The sequence below is a fragment of the Xenopus laevis genome, chromosome 3L (assembly GCF_017654675.1).
Source record: "Xenopus laevis strain J_2021 chromosome 3L, Xenopus_laevis_v10.1, whole genome shotgun sequence".
NCBI lineage: Eukaryota > Metazoa > Chordata > Amphibia > Anura > Pipidae > Xenopus > Xenopus laevis.
In genome coordinates this window covers 41,025,967-41,031,536 of record NC_054375.1, presented here as the reverse complement: position 1 = coordinate 41,031,536, position 5,570 = coordinate 41,025,967, and the positions used below count along the sequence as shown (strand labels likewise).

The following is a 5,570-nucleotide window of genomic DNA, read 5'->3' as shown; positions in this document are numbered from 1 at the left end:
GCTCTCTTTCATAACAAAGCTCAGGAAATAGCTGTTACTACCTAGAATGCAAATGCAAAGATAAGTGTCTTAATTAGATTTTTCCACCTCCCTTCCCCACTTTCCATTATACTGCAAAGCTACTTTGTAAAGCATTTTCATGCTTCATACATTCTTTGTTTTTCGGTGGACAAGCAGGCTACTCGATAATGAAGAAATTATCACTGGAACCTAACATTTTTTAATGGCCGGTGTACGGTGAGTGAATTCTTCCAGCAAATGCCGTCTGAATGGAAGGAAACCGTCAGAAACAGCCTTTAAAAGGCCACCTACATTCATGCATTAATGGCCTCTTGAAAATTAAGCTAAAATATGTTTAAGGTAATAACAGAGATGAAATCACCATCTGGCCTAAATTAGCCAAAACATTTTAATGGCTCGGGCCGTGCCTCAGGACTCCAAGGCACAACATTTAAAGCAATTACAAAATATTTAATTCATTCCTCAGTAGAAATTTAAGGGCCGATTATAGTTCTTTTCATTTCTTTTTGAGAGATCTTAATTACAGCCGCAGCCTTGACCATGCACGCTGTCTGAAAGCCAAGATAGCAGAAGCCACTTATAGTTCAAAAACTTTTCTTCAGTTCACTGGGCTGTGCATAAAATGGGCCACTTTTGTGACATGGAAGTATTCCGTTTAAGTAAACACTTCATATTGTTTATCAGGCATGAATTTGAAAGGAGGCAATAGATTAATAAGTATTTGTTACGGTCAGAAAGATTCGTCTTCAAACTTATCTGTACATATCTAACTAACTTTTATGTTTCTTGTGAGTAAAAAAAGGAAAATAAGAGGCACATTTATATAATTCAGATTCATCACATTTATTAACACTTTCCTGATTTGTTTTAAATATATTTTCTTTTTACTTGTAAAATATATAAATATATATATATATATATATATATATATATATATATATATATATATATATATATATATAAACAGATGCTTCACCGGCACTCACCCTCAATCAATCGATTCCCGGGTGCTCCTCATAGAAGAATTAAATAGATACAAATAGGAGCACTCACGGTTCTGATGAAAAAAGAATGTCTTTTATTGGAGTGTTACAAACTGCCCCACATCAAACGCGTTTCGGTTCTTTCTGAACCGTCGTATCCTGACGACGGTTCAGAAAGAACCGAAACGCGTTGATGTGGGGCAGTTTGTAACACTCCAATAAAAGACATTCTTTTTTCATCAGAACCGTGAGTGCTCCTATTTGTATCTCTATATATATATATATATATATATATATATATATATATATATATATATATATATATATATACTTTGCTCACAGCTGATCCACATGAATGCACAATAAACAGATGTCAGGGTAGGTAGGTAAGGCTTCAAACATTCCTGATAGACTAAAACAGGGTGCATTATAGTGATGTGTGGGCCCGAAGCCACAGGACCCGTGTATTGGGCAGGTTCAGGCCCGAAAACTGCATAAAATATACAGGAGACAGACGGGTGTGTGCCAAGCTTATCCTACTGCCCTTGCCGCCCTCCCCGCCCGCAAACCTAATAGTGCCCTACTTCTCTCTCCGATTGTGTCTATTTATAGGCACTCATCGCCCCCCCGGTGTGGGTATATATAGGAATGGGGAAGCGCAGGTCAGTTTGGGTGCGGGTCCTACTCAGTCAGGTTAGGGTTGTGTGCAGGTTGAGAAATTCTCGACCCAAACATCATTAGTGCTACACAAGGCCCAGACCTGCAGGGTTGACCAGGTGAGTGAATAGCAGGCCACTGTCCAGTTTGACTACACACACTAGTAGCTACAATCAGATCTGTATTCACACTGGTGATGTGCTGGTTGATGCGAAACCCCTGTATTTACAGTCAATGAGCGGGTTTGGGTTGAAACTTGGGTGACCATTGCAGGTTAGGGTTGGCTGCAGGTCAGACTGAGGAAGTACACTCCTACTTTTTCTCCTGATCTTGGAACCAAAATCATGCAGAGAAGTAGCATACAGAGTGAGAAGACATGGTGTAAGAAATTGTCATCTTGATTTTGTTATTTAATATGAAAGCTGTTGTTCAGGGAACTTACATGAAGCCCTGATTATCATAACAAAGGTTTTCCTGTGACTAAGGCCTATGTCTGCTGTGGGGACCATAAAAATTATTTTGTATGCAAGAAAACTTGCTCAACAGGATGTAGGCAAGTTGGGGGTTTATCACATCATCTTGGCAGTTGGGAGGGGTTCTGTGGGGGCAGGTGAGAACCCAAGATAAAAGAACGCTGGACAAATGTGAAAGAGAGCTGGACAGTTGAGAGGAGGCAGCTGGAGAGCTGGAGAAGCCAGAGGAGCCTGGGACAAGACAAGATGTGAGGAATGAAGACCAGAGGGAAAGGCAGAGATGAAGCTGAACTCTATTCCTCTACCTTTTTGGTAACAACAATGTAGACTTGTGTAATGCGTAACTGTAAATATTGTAATTATTGTTTACTCCGAGTGTAATCATTTATGTATAACAATCAATTGATTTATTTCACAATATATCACTTTAATACACGCTCATTGGTGTGGATTCATTGTCTGCTTGCTCAAAAGAACCAAAACCCTAGTAAGTGGGTTGAGGTATATTATTAATATTGATATATTATTATTAATATTGATATAATATACTATATAAACTTACAATGGGTACAGGTTGGGTGCAGGTCCTACAATGATAACATCTTATGGGTTAGGTTTGGGGTGCAGGTTGAGTTTTTCCTGACCCGCACATCACTAATTTACATACAGTATATGTATCGTTGAATGCATGTATTTATCTAAACATCTATACATTTGCTTCCAAATTCTAACTGGGAATCAAATCATTTGGACTCAAATGCATTAGGCGATGTCAGCCATTGTGGCAACATTTCCTATCTTCATCAGCCCTTGCCTACATTAAAGTTGGCTTATTATGGTATGCAATTTGTCCACAAAGCAAAGGTTCTCAAATTATTGTGGTGGTTCAAAGCAGAGGACGGGTAACTGCAATTATGGCGGCTACAATTACAGTATTTTATACAAGTGTAGCCTTGTTTTGTGTTTGAGTTTAAAGCATAAACCACCCATTACAATAATTATTTAGGGCAGCTGTCAGTGTGTCACACAGCGTATGTGGTTAGGGTAAAAAAAGAAGAGTCAGCTAGAGATTATTCTATGAAAAAGCATTACTCACAAGTCATCTGGGGTATGCAGTTTGAGAACATAGGAATGTTGTGGTCCTATTATGATATGATCATTTGCCAAAGGCCAAACAATCCGATTTGGTCCACCACTCAGGAGGCCAGATTTAGCAAATAACCAATCATATAATATCTTTGCCAGACAAGAGGCTTGTTAATTGGTTGCTACCCTCGATTCCATACAATGACTAATTGTATTAGGTTCAGAACTTCACTTACAGATCAAGTGGGGTTGAACCAAAGAAAGGTCAATCCCATTAGGAAACCTTTTTAATTTGCCTTAGGGTAGGGACACACTGGGCGATTTGGGGAGATTTAGTCGCCTGGCGACTAATCGCAGCGACTTTTCTTCCGGAATGCCTCCCCTCACTCTGAGCCTGGATAAAATGAAAAGTCGCCGGCGCTAATCACACACGGCGATTCGTTTTCCGAAGTCACCCGAAGTTGCCTCACGAGGAAACTTCGGGCGACTTCGGAAAACGAATCGACGCGTGTGATTAGCGCAGGCGATTTTTCATTTTAGCCAGGCGCAGAGCGAGGGGAGGCATTCGGGGAAGATTGGTCGTGGAAAGTCGCTGCGATTAGTCGCCAGGCGACTAAATCTCCCCAAATCGCCCAGTGTGTCCCTACCCTTAACATATAGGAAATGTCCTTCTGGTAATCCTACAAACAAAATAACATTGTATTACCTTTGAGAATAATGCAAAGATACTTGTTGAACTTCACATAACAAATAATAACAGAGGTCCCTGAAACAAAAACAAAGGAGCCCAAATCTCCATTTTGTATAAATACTGTCAATTATGTATGGCATGTCTGTCAGCCTCTAAGCCTCTTAGGCTTTTCTCGAAAATAAGGCTTTGGGTTTTATTTTCTCTGTATTTAGAAATGATAATTAATTTATGAGAGCATAAGGCAACAGCATATTTATTCACGGCACTCTAATAATTGCAGGGGTAGGAAAATGCAGACCAAAAATAAAAAGCAGCCATCATATGCTTTATACTTATGTATTATTTATCCCTGACTGCAACAAGAACCAACTTTAATTACCAGCTAATTGCATTATCAGCCATTAGGCTATGTTAAACCGCTTCTTTTTTTTTTATTTCTTTTTTTTAAATAGGCTGCTGAGCAGTTAACATTGTAAGTGGAAATGTACATTTAACAACAGATGGGGGGAATATGATTCAGATGCTGGTGAGCCAGCAGGATACCTACTGAAGTCCAGCTGCCAAGGATTAAAAAAAAAAAGGAACAAAAAAAAAGGCAAATGAAAGGAAATATATAATGGAATACAATAACTAGCCTTTCCACCTGGCTATCTTTCAGAGCCAATACAATGAAAAGGACAGTCAGTGGGAGTACGAGGACGGACAAAGACATACATGGGTACCGTACATGTTCGGCTCTGAGCAGCAGCGTAACCTAGCAACTGGGCTTATGTTGCCTTGACTGCTACTACTAATTGTAAAATGCAGAGAAATAATGTTTCCTTTGGAAATATTTCTTGTAATGTTAATGCCTTAATCCCAGCACCTCCGGTAATGAAATAACACAAGGATATGTGACTCTATTCAGTATTACAATATTCATTTTTTTCTACCACAAGCACAAAGCCCCTGTTTCACTAAGATAAAATAAGGATGCCTTTCGGCCCTGGATTAGATCAGTGGGGGTCACTGAGACTGATTAGAACTTCCTCCGTAGCAGCTCAGAGGTCCTGAGTTTGATTCCAACATGGCAACGCCCTGCATAGGGTGTGTTTGTTCTCTCCATGTGTGCATGTGGTTCTTTAAAAATTCAGAAACTTACAGGCAGTCTGTCTCTATGAAATCTAAACGTGTGTATGTTGTGTGATAGGGAATTTAGATTGTAAACTCTGCTGGGGGACAGACTGGTGTAAATAATCAACAATATTAGTGATAATATAAATTACTCATGGGCATTCCCTCACTCCCAAACATTGGCCTTGGCTATGGCTATTGCATGGCTGTTCCCCATTTCTACGAAAGAACAAAGAGGGGATATGGATGGAAGGAAAGATAAAAGTGTGTAGAGAAGCAATTAATAGAATAAACGAGAGTGCGAGTGAAGAGAGATGACTGGGACTTGAGCCCAAGGTTTACTGGTGCAAAACTCTAGTCTGAAAGTCTTGACCAAAGGGACCCATAGTAGGAAAAGCCATAGCAGGGGTGTCCAACCTGTGGCCCGAGGATCGATAGGAATGAGGCCTTGAGCTTGAACTTCCACCAATCCAGGAAATGTCATGTTGCAATGTCACGCACAGAGAGGGTATGTACGCAGTCACTAATTGTGTGTGGCTTCCTAGA

General features: G+C 40.0%; 1 long non-coding RNA gene across 1 annotated transcript; it reads left to right on the top strand.

The window, feature by feature from the left end:
* The first annotated feature begins 2,264 nt into the window (after positions 1-2,264).
* Positions 2,265-4,505, top strand: LOC121401163. Its single transcript, XR_005966154.1, has 2 exons — positions 2,265-2,446; positions 4,364-4,505. It is a non-coding gene; the product is annotated as an uncharacterized LOC121401163 (long non-coding RNA).
* Positions 4,506-5,570: the final 1,065 nt, after the last annotated feature.